The 18,466-nt window shown below is 41.6% G+C and overlaps 1 protein-coding gene across 1 annotated transcript in view; it reads left to right on the forward strand.

The window, feature by feature from the left end:
- LOC126092826 (myosin-9-like) overlaps window positions 1-18,466 on the forward strand; it is a 166,102-nt gene that overhangs the window by 132,197 nt on the left and 15,439 nt on the right. The gene's annotated exons all lie outside the window — the stretch shown is intronic.

Here is an 18,466-nt window from a genome sequence, read left to right on the forward strand (position 1 = left end):
ATTAATTTGCTGTTTCACATATGTACAATACTTAGAGCTAAGGAATCTTCACATATCAAATGTAGTCAGAAAACACTAAGTAGTATTCAAGAGAGAATGAAATGCATACACACAGAGATTAACAAGAGTATTCACTTATAAATAACGAACCATATTTCATACAACCACACAATTATTTCGTATAAAGCAAATATGGGCTTTCTTGAATGACACCTCAGGTTGGCGGCCGCATTATAAAATCAACTTCATTCAGTATTTCGGCGATCCAGTTGTTCCCCATCCTTATCAGAACCCCTGTTGCTGTGTCCTGTTGAAAACTGATGCCAACATTGCACGTCTTCGTAATATACAGGCCTCTGAGGAGACTTTCGATTCTGATTACTCCGAGAGAGCCTAAAATTTCAAACAGGAGCTTTATTTATTCTCCTCGGTTCTGAGCTTGGGTTTTGCGAATGAAAATTTTGTATGGGTTGTCATTTAAATGTTCTGGGACCGAATAAGACTGAAATAACAAATTTTAAAAAAATTCTTTTGAATCATAAATGCTTGCGTTAGATACGTGTGCAATATACGGTTATACGATCATATCAGTCCTTCATACTCCCAGCTAGGTTGGATACGCCCACATAAGGCACACGATCTCCACACGATGTGCTTACTTCATCGATTTCTTTGCCACTGGTGCCCCCAATACTTATCTTCTCACATTAAACACCTATCATCATTCCACAACCTCAGTACCAGATCGGATACGTCTAGCATCTTGGCTGTACCTTTACATAACACAAAAATCTTTCTCCGTGTCATTCTCCATCTCAGCCATACGACTATGGAACGCGCTCCCCTGTGATCTGCGTCTTATCCAGAACCACTCAACATTCAAGAGGGAACTCAAAACTTACATATTAGGGACGGTATAGCCACCATTGTTGTGCCCCTCTCATCTCTTTCTTTCTCCTCTCCATCATAGCTTCGAATTTTACCATTCTATTGCTCTTCCTCTAACCTATCTACCTCTTCTATATCTCTTTCACCCCATTCTATCGTCTTATGTCTCTGCTCGATGAGAATAACTCACAAGCTGCAAGAACATAACGAGAAAATTCCCAACTAGCAATACGACTGACATTCATAAAAGAAAAATATGTTTACTTTCATATACATAGTCATTATTATTATTATTATTATTGATTGTTATAATTATTTCTTTGATTGTTATAATTATCATTGTACTACTGTTATAATCTCTATTTTTTTTTCTTTAGCATTAATACTGTATAACACGTTATATGCCCTTAATGTTCTGTAGAAACTGTAATTCGTTCAATCTGAGTATGTCTGGTTAGGTGTAAGAGAGGGCCTGAAGGCCCTAATCTTGCCAGGTAAAATAAATGCATAAATAAATAAATAAATATTAGGGCAAGTAGACTCATATATGCTACATCATTCATCAAACTCGTTTTGCATCCTAATAATGACATATTTTCACGGTTTATCTTTAGATATTTTATTTGTAATCTGACAATTGAAATATACAAACATTTTTACGTAAGTACCGCAAAATGTTAGTTAATTATTATGTCATAAAATACTATTAGAAGATTGTTCACTCCAGCGCCTTCAGAAAATACGTTGCAGGTTGTTATGTCACGATAAGTATGTTATATTGATTGCTGCATTAAACTTCAAACAAACACAGATACATGACAATGTTTTGCAACACAGTCATCAAAGCTCTGTAAACAAGACTCGAAATGTTTTATCAGTCGCTAACTTTCTCGACTATAGAAACCCGCTCCTGGCCACGCAGCCATTGTAGAACAGCTGTGTAAATGTCTTCATCGTCGGAAAATTTGTGATTGGTGTGAATCAGTTCCTCGATACCTTCACATTGTCGCCTATGGTAGACGTACAAGTCGATGGCCTCCATTGGCGATCAGCATGACCCTCATCTGTCCGGATTGGTCAAACTGTTGGCAGAATTTCACTGTTGCTAAAAGCGATGTTGAATGTAGTCCATGCAGCGTCAGAATTCACGGCTAACCTGTGTGTCATACGTTATGCCCACAATGATCGTACTGTCCCATGTAATTCAAACTTGGAGTAAGTGTCCAGCTGTCGCGTGATTTCACTCTCACTTGTTATCTGTATCACTGAAGAACTTTGTCCGCTAGATACCCACAGCATGCACTGTCTTCTGACAACGCGTCACACTTGTTGCACAAGCATGGGCCGACATGTGTCACTACTTTTGCAAGTCCCTATGTATATGGTTCTTTATACTGTTTCTTCTATTTGCTATCTCTCTCTCTCTCTCGCTCTCTTCATCAGAACAGGCTATGAAGGCTCAACGGTACCGACCGGTCGCCGTGTCATCCTAAGACCACAGGCGTCACTGGATGCGGATATGGAGGGGCATGGGGTCAGCACACCGCTCTTCCGGGTGTGTGTCAGTTTACAAGACCGGAGCCGCTACTTCTCAAACAAGTAGCTCTTCAGTTTGCCTCACAAGGGCTGAGTGCACCCCGCTTACCAACAGCGCACGGCAGACGGGATGGTCACCCATCCATGTGCTAGCCCAGCCCGTAAGCGCTTGACTTCGGTGATCTGACGGGAACAGGCGTCTTCACTGCGGCAAGGTCGTTGACTCTATTTGTTATGGAACTGTAAAAATAGTTCCTTCTTTCTCTTAAACGAAAACGTATTTTGCATTTAGTGCACTACACAAATGTGATGTGAAGAACATCATTACACCAGAGGTTAAAACTCTCGAGTGTGCAGATGATTTATGCCGTCTTCTACACTTAAAGGCCAAATCTCTATGCCTGACTTCAGACAGGTATCCTTAAAATCAGGCAACGCAATCAGAATCAACTTTTACAAGTTTTATTCAACATCTCAGGTAGATGTACTATATGAAACATCCTTAATGTTCCGTTGGCATAGGCTTTGGTGTTCTAGTGCGTTACCTCATTGGAAATGCATAATCTATGTCATCATATTCCGTCTTCTCTTCTTCGCTCTCTTCTACTTCTAATATTCTCTGCTGTGAATGTGCCAAATGGAGACATAGCGCTACACCTATAAACAGCATCGCTGTGTTGTTTTGAGGAAATAAATGATCTCTTTCTCTATACCGCAGGGTATATTAAGATTCTGAAGCATTTTCTATAGTCAATCCAGTCCAGAAGTACAGATATTACCTCTATTTCTTAAAACCATGCTAACGCTGCGATAAACATGTTTCTTCAGTCAACCTACTGGGAGTTTGCAGAAACGAAAGTGCGTGATGAACAGAAAGCACGTGGTGTTAAGTACAAGCCACAATCGAGGATAGCGAATTTACTTACTTTTCTGAGCTAGAAGAAAATAAAATTAGTATGTAGCGTAAACGCATCAGAAGGAGTGGGGAAGACATTTGAGGATCCCTATGATATAACAAAACATGAGCATTTGTTGGAATGGGAATCATCAATTTCACAAGATTTTGCACTAAAGAGTTTTGATGTATTTCCAAGTATTTGTAGGTAAACAGATGGTTACTTACGTCTGCTTCTTTCTTGTGTATTCTGACTCTCGTAGAAACGGATATCCCTGACATCTACCAAATGAAAGTGGTTAGGATGAACTTATGGTTCATACGAATAAGTACCTAGATAGTTTTCAGCTTCCTGCTAGGCTGAAAGTCTCGAAGACAGAAGAACCTTCTAATTACTGGCTGGTTTGCAGTGTCGCCCACAGCTGGAAATCTGAGGATGGTAGAACGACGTTCATCGCAAATCCAGAACCATTGGAATTCTTCGCCAACTTTGCGACTAAGTCTCCTAAGCCAGCCATACATAATCTGGGGCCCATTGGAGTGAAATTCTCATGCCTTTTCGTTTATTTCTCAATGCTTATCGTAAAATTTCAAATACCTGAATATTCATCTTACTGTTACACTCTAGTCTGAATAGAATGGAACACGCTTTTAGATTCCTAGACTACAGCAGGTTTGGAGCCTCACATAAATACCTAATGTCAGGCCGGTTCTGCAGTAAAATGTGAACAAGGTGGCGGCAGACGAAGCTCTTAGGAATACTTCAGCTGCGGGAGAAGTAATACGCATCATTTTGCTGAAGTCTCTTGAAATTAAAAGCAGTCAATATAAAAGTGAACAAAGTGCGTCAGTAAAGTTTAAAGTCGGCAATGAAACTGGAACTCATTGTGACAAAGCAATTTTTTATCGTACTGTAAATAGTGACTACCGAGATTTCACATCTGATACCGGAATGGATTTCTGAGTTGGTCTATGGATGTATCTGTTTGAACCCAACTGTAGATACTGTGCACTGAGCCTAATTCTTTCGCTAGCAGAGGTCAGACACTCCTCATTTCCAATGCAGACCTTGTGTGTGGAAGACACCCTCATTTTTCACAGGAGCATGATTAATCTGTATTGGCCTGCTGCCCTACTTGGCTATTAAAATATCTCTCGAAGTACTGACGTCGACATGCAGCAGAGCTTCAACAACTTCTCCTAGTAAGACATTCTTGTAAGTTGATCGCATTTCTTCAAGGCCCACAAACCTGCACCCGAATTCTACTAAGTCAGACTGACGAAGTGCACCTTTCGCAACGGTATGGTACAACGATCATTCTAACCGATGATGCAGCGGACGAAGACAGAGTTACAGTGGTCACACCGTCAAGTTCCAGCTGCAGGTCTCATTGCGTTAATGCTGCTTCTTTTCGTGGTTACATAGTGGGCTGATGCCAACTGTAGAAAATTTCTTAGTCAAACTGTTGGGTCGTTGGCAGTCACACAGTCATTGAAGGTGTAAATGTCTCTGCCTGACATTAGGCGTAGAGATTTGGTCTTTAAGTGTATAAGAAAAGCGATAAATCATTTGCATACTGGAGAGATTTAACCTCTGGTGTAATGATGTTCTTCATATCTCGTCTCTATATTAAAACCAGAGTACTGCGCTGATCTGAGCGTTTAGGGAGTCCTCTTGAGTTTGTATGAGTAATTTTTTTTTAATTCTTACACACTTGGTATTTCGCTTTGGGAAGATCTGAACACAAAACAAAATAAATCTTTCAAGAGCTCTTTTAGTAAACGCCGACAAGCCGACAACGGGATAGGTATGTAGGAAGTTGGACTTCCAGGCACCCATTTAGATTAGTGAACTGGAACCATTATTTGAACTGTTCAGGGAGGTAGCAGACTCTGATTCAGACGTCGGTAAAGTTCGTAGAAAAGTCGTGAAGGGACGATTTGTCACGAGAGAGAGCACAGGACAGTGAGCATAACACATTCCAAGGACTGAATTCGTAGAGGAATTCCGTATATAATTTATCTCTTTCATCTGAGACGGGGTCTTAGGAAATGATCATATGCGATGACTGCTTGGGGGGGAGGGGGATTTATCCAGTTAAGAGGTTTTCACAATTTTTAAAACATTAGTTCGAGCATTTACATCCCAGTTTCACGGGTAATCTTCCACAGATGAGAAGATTTTGCCCTTCTTATGTTCTAGACGACGTTCAGCAGTCACTGGTGAGTATTCCGTACTCCACCGTACCACGGAGTTCTTAACGTGTAACTAAGTTAAATGTCTATTTTGATACTAGAAGTCTTTCACATTTAATACTCTAAAGAATGTGTAGTATTATACTTACACTGACCCGGTCTCTGGTAAACTTACCTCAGCAACTGTATTATTACTTTTTGAAAGAGTGCCAGTTTTTGTTGTTTATGTTCCAATGACTTTTAGGAAAGAATTCCACGTCTCTTGTTGTCGCTTCCATCGCCCAAATAACAGGAAAAGTTAGCTTATCCTGATTGTTGATGCAATATCGACCGTGTACAAATATTCACTTTTGGTGGCAAGAAATACGTGAGCCACTATTGTGGCGAGAGACTCCAGGATAGGAGAGCCGTCGTTGAGGATTATGTGGTGACTGTCTTCCATTACATTAGGTGAGCTCTGTCCTGGGTCTCTTGTACACGAATTTCCCTAAAAAGAGGTGTGAGCGCTGAAATTCCTGCAGAGCACCAGCGGTTGCTCACGTTGGAGCAACAGTACTTTCCACTCTTACTTCACCTATTTCGATTCTCGAGTATTAAAAACCGGCTAACAGGGTGGATAATACAGAACATAATTTAATTCTTGCTACCGATATCTGCAGTCCTGCGGTAGGGGAACTAATATGTATATCCGAGAAAGTAATTCCTGCCACAGCAGGACAGCGGCACGCCCCTCCCCCCCCCTTTAGAGTCGAGTCTGCCTGCCATAATAACAAAGTACCTTATACAGGTAATATGCCTATCTAGTTTGGATCACGTATCGGAAATCGAAGCAGCACACACATTTTTAGATGGATTTCTTGTAGCAGGCCGTCTCTGTTGTCTACGGCTGACCGAATATGCCACTGAAGGACCATAAAATAATGATTGTAAATGATGCTTAGAGTTAAAATTCTTACGCCTCTCGTGCCTAACTCTGCTCTGGTAAGGAAATATACCTCACTTGTTAATATGATACTCCAGATATTATCTCTGAATTAACTGCAGCTGCCATTCGTCGTGGACGTCCTGAACACTGACAATGTATTACAGCTTGGTAATATGGAATTCCAGTTCGCCTGGGATAAATGAAGCAGGAGCATACTGAGTGAGCCTCCATTGTGTCTCATAACTCCTCACTTGATGTAACGTAAAACTAATTCGAAAACATCTGCATACCCGCACTGTTCGATATTGCACTTCACCACAGTCCCACTGAACGTGAAGCATTGATCGAAGCATACAATTCATTTTTTCTCAACGTTTGGAATAAATACGTCTATTAACGCAGATTTTACAGTTTCAAGAGATTATTCCAACAAACTGTGGCAAGGGTCAAATCCTTGTCAGAGCCAGTCCACACAAAAAAAACTCAACTTTCTGACTGCTATGTAGTCCACGTTTGAGGCGGCGTCATCGTTGTCTTAATGTGTAGGCACTGGTTTACGCGTACAGTGATTTTGTTTTGGCTTCTCAGGTGCTACGAAGCATCTTGTGCTGTTCGTGTCTTCCCTGCAGGAAGAAAACGAAGAAAACGATGGAAGCGACACCTTATGTGGAGCGCTACACAAGTAGAAAAGAGTGGAAGAAAGACCTTGATGCTGGAATAATGGATCTGAACATGGTGAGCAAGTCCAAGACGTATCAAAAACGGCACAGCAATGTTAAAGCATTACTGAAAATAGTAACAATGCTTACTCTAGCAGCAAAATCTGTTCTTTTAACTTCCCAGTTTTTTTTTCAATATTCCAACTATTTGTTTTAGTTTTCTGGTTTATATTAAATCTTAAATTAGACCTTACAAACATACACTCATTTTCGGTGTCTACGTCTAATTCTGGAGAACTGTTGTTAGACTTTATTTGATATCTTTACGCTCTCAACGTTAATATAAAATCGACGACATGGCTGTCATTATCACATTGACTTTCCAGGTGCAGTTTTTTATTTTATGCACTTCAAAGATTATTATTGTTGTATCATGTTATGATCATCTGAACACTCAAGGAGACGCTCTCCTTTATTGTGTGTGGTTCACTCTCCAAATCTCTTTGCCCTCAGCCACCCACAATCACTTCCCATGAAGAGTTTCAGATCTCACCTTAAGATAATTTTACGTCTTTATGAAGCAACTATGTTTTCATAGCGAATGAACATATATTTAAATGAGGAGCGTAGTATTATATAGTCGAAATATTTGTCTTATAACAGGACAAATACTAACAATTAAATAAATCCGTATACATCAAATAGTGAGTGTATTATTAATAATTGCAAATCATACAATGTCCGTTCGCTTTCATTATTAATTAATACAGCAGTATTATCATAAACATACGTTTTAAACGGATTTTGTTTTGAATATATTTGGCTTCAGTTGCCCATGAACTTTGCTACATACAGGCTTTACACGTACACTGATCAGACAGAACATATGACGACCTACCTAATAGCCGGTATGTCTACATTTGGCACGGATAACAGCGCTGTCACGTCGTGGCAAGCAAGCAATGACACCTTGATAGGTCGCTGGAGGGAGTTGCCACCACATCTGCACACACTGGTCACCCGATTCCCGTAAATTCCGGGAAGGGGAGCGATAAGCTCTGAAGCCTCATTGGTCACATCCCACGTGTGTTCGGTAGGGTACAGATCTGGCGGGTTGAGTTGTTTGTCAAACCACTCCATCACACTCCTGGTCTTGTGACATGGTGCATTATCTTGCTGAACATCCCACTGCTGTCAGGAAACGTAATCGTCATAATGGGATGCACTTGGTCTGCAAACAGTGTACTCCCAGCCGCTACGGTGCTAAACTGGACCCATTGATGCTCACGTGAATGTTCTCCAGAGCGTAATGGAGGCGCCGCCATCTTGTCTCCATCCCGCAGTACAGGTGTGAAGGCGCTTTTAACCTGGAAGACGATGGATTGGCGCCCTCCCATCGGCATTATGAAGAAGGTGTGGGGATTCATCGGACCGTGAAACGCTCTGCCACTGTGCCGACTCCTGTGTCGACGGCCACGTGCCCATTTGAGTCGTAGCTGCTGACGTCAGGTGCTAACATTGGCACACGCATGCGTCGACGATTGTGGAGGCCATTCGTTAGGAGTGTTCGGTGCTCTATGTACTCAGATACACTTGTACTCTGCGCAGCCTTGAAGTCTGAGCTTAGTTTCGTCACAGTTCACCGCCTGTCCTGGTTTTGCCGTCTGACTTCTGTAATGAGGTGTTGCCGCCCAACCTCACGACGTGAGGACATGGTTTTACCTTTGGTTTCGCTGCATCTTGAAGTCATTAACTACAGCACTTCTAAAAACCTCGGTAAGTCGTGCAGTTCCCGGCACGGTCATGCCGAGCCTCTGAGCCATCACAATCCGACCTCAGCCCAACTTAGATATATCCCGCGCCTTCCCTATACTACAAAAGAACAACATTGTCACTGATAGTACATGCACAAGCGTGTGTCAGACTTGCAGCCATTCCTTGCCGTGTGACGCAGCTATTGCCTGGACGTGTTTATATGTATAGTAGGTGTGTGGTCATAATGTTCTGTCTGATCAGTATATGTGACTTCTGCTATGGTAAGAACTAAATATAAAACCGTCACCTACGGAATACCATAACTCCATGATATTTATAGGTCATCAGACTCTCTGCTTTTTCATATTGCTTCCCTCGATAATATTCTCATGACTTTGAACCTATTATATCCATCACAGGTTATTGTCCGCTTATTTTTTTGTATTCTTTACATACACCCACACTTGTCCACTCCATATGCCTTTTAAAGACTGAACTACACAATTTTCTTTTGGCAAGAATTGAGTCATCCTAACTCATAAAACTTTTGGGCACTCTGCGCCACGTAAATCTATTATAATCTTTTCGTTCTATGTCCACCCGTTTATCTACTTTCACTGCTCTCTTAAAATTAACTTTTAAAGAACAACATATTTGACCTGTGCGAATTATGATTTGCTTATTTTAGTGCGATATTAGTTTAGTTTTGAGAGCCAGTTGCCGTTTCTTATATATTTATTGGCTGAGTACACGGGAGCGCCCAGGTATTTATTTCTCCCAATTTACTATTAGAAAGGAAGAAATACACACGTTTTCTGTCTCCTCTCTTCCATCTGCTAACTCACACACGCTCCGTCTCCAATTGACCACTTCGTCATCATCTCCCTCATGCACACTTCCCAAACGCCTCTTCCCTCTGTCTGTCTACTTCTACCACTTCTCTCTGCCCATCTCCTCTTTCCACCTCTCTCTGGCCATCTACTAGCCCGGTTTTGCTCTGTTCACTTCCTCCTCACACACTATGTTCATGTACTCCTCCCCCTTTCTCTCCGTTCATCTTTTTCTCACAGTATCTCCTGTCCAATGCGCCTGTCTCTCTTCTCTCACTTCCATCTCCTCTTCCCCTCACTCTGTCCGTCTCCTCTGCCATGTCTCGATGTCCATCTCTTCCTTTCCCTCTCCGACTGTCTCTCTCCTCGTCCCTCCTTTCTCGTATACCCCCTGGTACACATTCCGACACACACAGAAAAACAGCCGTGTAACCCATAACACACGAATAACCACACTCCATGCTTTCAGTATTTGACCTGAGAATGAGAGCACTCAGTGTCTTGCAAATTTCTCTCGTTGACAACTCCACGAAATGAAGAAAGGAAATTAGTTTGACGTTTCTACATTTTCGCTGTTCGCACAGCATCAAGTTTTAATTTATTACTTCTGTACTACTGTGTACGAGACACCTGTTTGCAGGCTGTATTCACAATACCGCAGAGTCTACCATCGTTGTACCACATATAACTGAAGAGGCATGATATCAAAGACTAAGAAGCGTGAAATACTGACACCATGCATGACTTATTAATCTGTTGGTTCTTTACTATCATCTGCATTCGCAACACTTGTCACAGACGTATCCACAAATCCCGTAGAGCGTACTTAGAAAATTATTTATTTGTATGTCATATACAGGGTGATTCACCTAACATTACCGCTGGATATATTTCGTAAACCACATCAAATACTGACGAATCGATTCCACAGACCGAACATGAGGAGAGGGGCTAGTGTAATTGGTTAATACAAACCATAAAAAAATGAACGGAAGTATGTTTTTTAACACAAACCTACGTTTTTTTAAATGGAACCCCGTTAGTTTTGTTAGCACATCTCAACATATAAACAAATACGTAATCAGTGCCGTTTGTTGCATTGTAAAATGTTAATTACATCCGGAGATATTGTAACCTAAAGTTGGCGCTTGAGTACCACTCCTCCGCTGTTCGATCGTGTGTATCGGAGAGCACCGAATTACGTTGGGATCCAAAGGGAACGGTGATGGAACTTAGGTACAGAAGAGACTAGAACAGCACATTACATCCACATGCTAACACCTTTTTATTGGTCTTTTTCACTGACGCACATGTACATTACCATGAGGGGTGGGGTACACGTTCGACGAGCGTTTCATAGGACGTGGAGGACGCATAAATTGGTCAGCCCGTTCTCCTGATCTTACAGCTCGGGACTTCTTTCTGTGGGGTACGTTAAAGAAGAATGTGTACCGTGATGTGCCTGCAACCCCAGAGAATATGAAACAACGTATTGTGGCAGCCTGCGGCGACATTACACCAGATGTACTGCGGCGTGTACAACATTCATTACGCCAGAGATTGCCATTGTGTGCAGCAAATGATGGCCACCACATTGAACATCTATTGGCCTGACATGGTGGGACACACTCTATTCCACTCCGTACTTGAAAACGGAAACCACGTGTGTACGTGTACCTCACCCCCTCATGGTAATGTACATGTGCGTCAGTGAAAAAGACCAATAAAAAGGTGTTAGCATGTGGACGTAATGTACTGTTCCAGTCTCTTCTGTACCTAAGGTCCATCACCGTTCCCTTTGGATCCCTACGTAATTCGGTGCTCTCCGATACACACGATCGAATAGCGAAGGAGTGGTACTCAAGCGTCAACTTTAGGTTACAATATCTCCGGGTGTAAAAAATGGTTCAAATGGCTCTGAGCACTATGGGAGTTAACATCTGCGGTCATCAGTCCCCTAGAACTTAGAACTACTTAAACCTAACTAACCTAAGGACATCACACACATCCATGCCCGAGGCAAGATTCGAACCTGCGACCGTAGCAGTCGCGCTGTTCAGGACTGAGCGCCTAGAACCGCTAGACCACCGCGGCCGGCTCCGGATGTAATTAACATTTTACAATGCAACAAACGGCACTGATTACATATATGTTTATATGTTCAGATGTGCTAACAAAACTAACGGGGTTCCATTTAAAAAAACGTACGTTTGTGTTAAAAAACATACTTCCGTGCATTTTTTTATGGTTTGTTTTAACCAATTACACTAGTCCCTCTCCTCACGTTCGGCCTGTGGAATCGATTCGTCAGTATTTGATGTGGTTTACGAAATATATCCAGCGGTAACGTTAGGTGACTCACCCTGTATAATTAAGGAGATTTGATGTCATAAATAGTGAGCTGTGTGGAAATGAATCTGCAGGACGAACTTCGTTAGAGATACAGGTAAAATATATATACAAATACACGTTAAATACAGAGTTCGCAAAAAAAATTTATACGCACTTTAAGGAACGAAAAGTTTTACTTATGTGTTATTTTACATTTAATAGTTATCACACATGTTTTACAAACTACAGTTTCGCACATTGTTACTTTAATTGTTCAGAATGTTACGGTTGGCGGGTATACATCAAAACAGAACGACGAGCGGTCGCCGCAACTACATAAGTCAATGTTACAGTGGAGATCGCTGCACATGTCGCTGTAATGTCCTGGCGAAGTTCCTCCAGCGTGCGTGGCTTACGTCGATAGACGTTATCATTCACAGTTCCCAACAAATAAAAGTCCATAGGTGTTAGATCTGGCGACTGTGTAGGGAACTCAATGGGCCCTCTTCGTCCAATCCAGTGCCCCGGAAAATTATCATCCAGGAAAGCTCGTGAGGCCAGGTGGTAGTGTGGTGGCGCCCCGTCCTGTTGGCAGAAGACCTCTTCATCAGCTCCATAAAGAGCTAATATACCTGGCAAAATTTATGTGTGTGAAATTTACAGGTGCATTTCTCCAGTGACAGTAACATCAAAGAAAGAGAATTCTACTAAGCCGCTGGTTGATAGTCCACACCACAAATGGACCCCTGGTAGATTGAGCGCTTTATCCACATAAAACTTGCGGATTTTCCGGTGTCCAGCACACTCTGTCATGCAGATTCTCAGTTCCATTAAGTTTAAATTGCGTCTCTTCACTCCACACTACCTTCGTCACAAATTGTTCGTCATCCGTTACCATTTGCTCATACCATTCGCAGAATTGCATTCGGCGATCAGGATCGTCATCATAAATCGCGTTCAGTAATCGTGGAACGTGAACTTTCAACTTTGCAACTTTCAGGATTCTTCGTACACTTGTACTGCTAACCCTCACTTCACGTGCACATTGCGTAGCAGACTTCTGAGTAGAATTTGCAAAATAATTTCCAACACGAGAGCCGACGATGCAGGACTTGTAGTTGTACGCTGTTTTCCTGATCTTCCTTTATGAATATCACAAATCGTTTTCCATGCAATTCAAACTTGTGAATGATGCATTTAATTGTTAGGCGAGTTGGCGGTTCCCTTTTCCAACTCCCGCCTGCACGGACGTTGCACTTCAACAGCATTATCAAACCTGAAAAATCACTTCACTATACATTTTCGTTGCTAGAATGTCAACCGTGCTCTGGCCATCTTGTTTTCTCAATTCCAAGATAAAAGTACTAACACCTGTTGAGCCAAAGATCCTACGACAACATACTCGTAACTCAAATCGAACGACATTATCTATATCTCGATAGAGCCTGACAAAGAGTGTATACATTTTTTCTGGCGGACTCTGTATTTTAAATAAATGTGAAACATAGTTGTCATGTCCATACACTGTCAAAGACACTGCAAAAATCTCATCCTATATGTTTAACATATTTGGTACACATATTCGTTGAGATGAGAATCACAAGCCTCCTTTACTTGTGGGAGTGATAACATGGACAGACAAGGGGAAATGAGGATGTGGATATACAGTGAGGGAAAAGGAGGAGATCGAAACAGATAGTGAGAGGAGGTGACAAGCAAAGAGTGGTGGAGGAGGAAATGGACAGAGACAAGGGAGAGGAGGAGATGGACAGCGAAAGGAAAGAGGAAGAGAATGACTTTGACAAGGAGAGAAGAGAAGGGCGGAGAAAGGGGAGAAGAAGACGGACAGAGAGGGGGGGGGGGGGAAGAAATGGATTGAACAGGGGAAGAGGAGGAGACGGTCAAACAGAAGGAGGGAGGGAAGGACGGGAAGAAGGAATAAGAGGGAGGGGGTACGAAGAAGTGGAAGTAGAGGAGGGAGCAGGAGATCGACATAAGGGAAAGGAGTGCATAGATAGAGTGGGAGCACAGAGAAAGAATGAGCAGATGGATGGAGAGAATGGTTCAAATGGCTCTGAACACTATGGGACTTCACATCTGAGGTCATCAGTCCCCTAGAACTTAGAACTACTTAAATCTAACTAACCTAAGGACATCACACACATCCATGCCCGAGGCAGGATTCGAGCCCTGCGACCGCAGCAGTCGCGCTGTTCCAGGCTGAAGCACCTAGAACCGCTCAACCATAGCGGCCGGAGGAAGGAGAGACTAGTGAGAAGTAGAAAGATGGAGAGAGTGGTGGGAGGAGACAGACAGAGTGAAGGGCACGAGGAGATGGACAGAGAGATGTGAGTACACAACGTCCAACGAATAATGCGTCCAAGAAAGCGACAACTAGACGAACGTTGATCGTAAAAGGAAGAAGAGTGCTTCTGCGATTCCATATGCCTGGTTACAAGTCCCCTATATTCTTTCTCTCGAAACCGTTATGGAGGATAATTCCGATTACCTTAATAATAATAGCCCAAGTGACCCGTTGAGACAAGTGTGATCCTGTAAGCAGATTGTTTATTTGCACAGTTTGTATGAAAACGTAGCGAACATGAACTGTATAGGTTAAATCGTGAAAAATATTGCTGCGCTTCATTAGAGAGGACCAGAGGTGGCGAATGTTTCACGGTACATTTTCTTGTCAAAATATTGTGTAGACCAAACGGCATCCTACACCTATTACACGTAATCAGAAACTGCATCTAAGTAAAGGCACCATGATATGAACACGTTAGTGTCTGATGGCAAACTGTAACCAGAATTGTGGAATTTTGTTTTTCGGCTCACGACAGCAGTAAGCTCCTTCGAGGGTGAATTCTTTAATGAACGAATGAGACACTGGGTGAATTACTTTCTGTCTCAGGTTAAATCAGACCTCATTGACGACCCTGAAATCTGCTGAAGGCGTTGCTTGCAGTAGCAGTTATTTTATCACTGCTTGAGCTGAGCTTAACGATAGAAGTGTGATTCGAGAATGGATGATGATGATGATGATGTTTGGTTTGTGGGGCGCTCAACTGCGTGGTTATCAGCGCCCATACAATTACCCAATCTTTGCTCAGTCCAATTTCGCCACTTTTCTGGATGATGATGAAATGATGAGGACAACACAAACACCCAGTCATCTCGAGGCAGGTGAAAATCTCGAGAATGGAGACAGACAGGAAATATTTTAGACGATATGCTCTTTCCTGGCCACACGTATCACATAGTGTGGTGGAAATCTCGACCCACGACGTCTGAAGATAGCGAACCAGTACAATAAAAAGTTTGTCGTCTTATTCCCCAGATGAAAGCCTTACCTATGTCTCTGACAAACATTCTGAGTTACCAGTTTCAACATCAAAAGCGTAAACCGTCCAAAAGAGTAACTGTTTCGGAATTGTCATGCTCTACTCAAAGGCCCTAGACAGGATTTTTCGTCACAAAAAGAACACTGACTCTGTCAGTCAATACATATTCCCAAATAGTATCTGTGCTATAATCATAATATCATCGTCAATGCTCAGCATAAGTGCTGTTAAGGAGCCATAGAACGAGTGACAGTTACGATTACTCCCTTAAAGAATACCACTGATGCATGGTAGAACACTGATTATTGGAAACCCTGTCGAAATCGGAAGTATTACCGAATTGTGGCCCCTGGGTCCGATCTAATGGCTAATTGTTCGTCTGGTTTGCATTATAACGCTCCTTGCATTTATTAGTAGGGAAAATTTGATTGAAAGCGTTGGCGCTTACGAATATTTGCTTGTTTTTCCATTTGATAACACTGCTACATTATTCGATGGAGAAATACTGCCTTTGTTGCATCAAAGTGGAGGTTCTGGAACTATAAACATACAAGAACAATTGCCAATGAAACTTAGATGTTACCAAAAAACTGGAAACCATTTAGGCCATTGAAAGATATTCTGTAACGGTAGATCAAGTATATTTACTTAGGGAGCTACCTAAACGAAACAACTGTCCTATAGTAAAACAATAATTAAAAAGAATAATGATGTACCTAGGGAGTAATATTATGGGTGTGAATCATTAAAGAAAAAAAGATATAGTAACTTTAGAGCAACTATACAGTTTCAGAAACTATTACGCCCTGCGATGAATCTGAATTATTATATGTGGCCAAATTTATTCCATCTAGTAATTTATCAGGACACCTAATTTATATGATATTAGCAAGCTATTACATTAATTAATTTAATTCAGCAGATGATTTAGGGCGATATTATTAGCATAACTTTATATTTTCGTTTCCAAGTTTCATGCTTATATTTGCATGCACAATTTACTATGTACTTAGTATTCACATCTATGCATACACATGTACTGCTGTAATTAGTAAACAAAACATCATCATAGACGTTATACACACACCCTGGGCCAAAGTTAATCAATTATGGTTATGGAACATGAGTCTCTTGACTGGTTTCATTCTTCTTCATGGGCTAATCTTTTTATATCAGTATGTTTACCATACGGCATTGGCAAAATCTGCTTAATATCTTCTACAGTTAGCACCTACACAAAAGTTTTGGTTTCAAGTGGCCGTTAACTAGTTTACGATTCGTTAGCAGCAGTCCCATTAACCTGCGTCCAGTCCTGTTGAGCATGTTCCATTAAAGGCTTACCTCACCTTTGCACTCTTGTACCTCTCATTTCTCTACTTTATTTGATTTCTTAATTTATAACCACTCCCTATAACACTATGTAACACATTCTTCAGACTTTACACTTACGAACAGCCTATGTGATATAAAATCCATTCAAGTGTGGTACGTCGAATCTCTAGAGTATTCCTGTGTGTTAGATATACGCAATACTACATGAGTCAGTAATAGCAAAAACAAAGCACCCACAGTTTATGGAGTACGGACGATTCAGAGAGAGAAGGGAGCCAGAATATCCGTCCATCTTCGAGATCTTTCCCTGTCAACCGACTCCAGGACCGGCCCCTCGCATCAAGATAGAAGAGAATAGCAAGGACGATACTCGGAAGGACGGCCGTGCAGAGGTGAGGAAACACCAGTACTACCTGGTTTGCATCGCAGAACGAGTCACTCTCCCAGACAGCTCTCTCATTTTTACACGTGGGACTAGGTAAGGAACTCACTTTGTTGTAATCCATTAATACAAAATAGCAGTGGTTACAATATCCTAAAATAAATGGAACATACAATGGAATGATATTGCTGTGGAAGGTACACTTCCGTTGTAAAATTACAAGGATACGGAATATACCACTCGTTTGAAACACAACCTAAAAACGCATGTTAACAGTCGATTCAGTATCCCATGTGCATTCGACATGCTACCTCAAGTGTCCAGTACACGATGTACGATCATACGGAGTGTTAGCTTCAATACCTGTTCACTACACTAAGTCTGCTATGAACTGCAGTGGGCATATGCTGTCGGTAATAAGAGGCGCAAATCCGACTTCAGCTTCTATTCAGTAGCTGCAGGCGAAATAGACACGATACCAATGCGACGTAATATGGTTTACGGTTCCAGTGCTTGTGGCCCCCATCAATGCGACATGCAGAATGAGGTTTTGAAACATGAAGAATAGTTAATAAGAATATAAGTAACCAGACCAAACCACACGAAGATATAACAGAGAGTTGTATAGTGTGAGGGGCTTTTAAACAAAAGGTAACGATGTTGTCGTAGTCTCTTTGTGTAGTCTTCCAGAATGTGAATTCGTAGTAGACTAGGCGGCGTCATACAGCTTTACACGTATATTCACGTGACGATCAGAGGATCAAGTGATAGAAATTAAGGTGGTAACAGAGAGTATTATAAAAATAAATGTCGGTTCTCGCTAGCACATTTTCTTGTTTACAGTTGCGTGCGTATTTTGCTAAGTTCTTGCTGTACGTGTACTTCTGCTTTATTGTCGCAATTAGTGAACAAAGATGCATTATAAACGTTATACACAAAACGAATCACAGACAATGACTAAGTTTTTCGAGTCATATATCTATTGACTTGTTTCAGCTTTCTTCATATGTTGTGTACTACACAGTGCGCGGACAACATTCTGGTGTTTATACACTTTGCACACCTGCACATTCTTCCCCTTTCAGTTGCGGGGTTCATTATTCCTAGATGCCTTATCATTATTCGTGTCGACCAACCTTTATTTTGTTATGTGTGCCCCACTAAAACATTCTGTAGCCTTTTCATTCGCGTGCCTCTCAGTTCCCTATCTCTATTTGATATATTATTTTTTGACAAACGCCTATAGCATCACATTTCACATTCGCTATTAGACACAATTACGGTCTGCTAACTTAATATACAATCTGTTTAACAAAGCTAAGTCAGTTGTCTAAAGTTTCCTTCTGTTAGACATATGGCATCCTAGCTGAATAAGCGGTAGTAAAACCAAACC

This window comes from Schistocerca cancellata, chromosome 7 (genome assembly GCF_023864275.1).
Source record: "Schistocerca cancellata isolate TAMUIC-IGC-003103 chromosome 7, iqSchCanc2.1, whole genome shotgun sequence".
Classification (NCBI taxonomy): domain Eukaryota; kingdom Metazoa; phylum Arthropoda; class Insecta; order Orthoptera; family Acrididae; genus Schistocerca; species Schistocerca cancellata.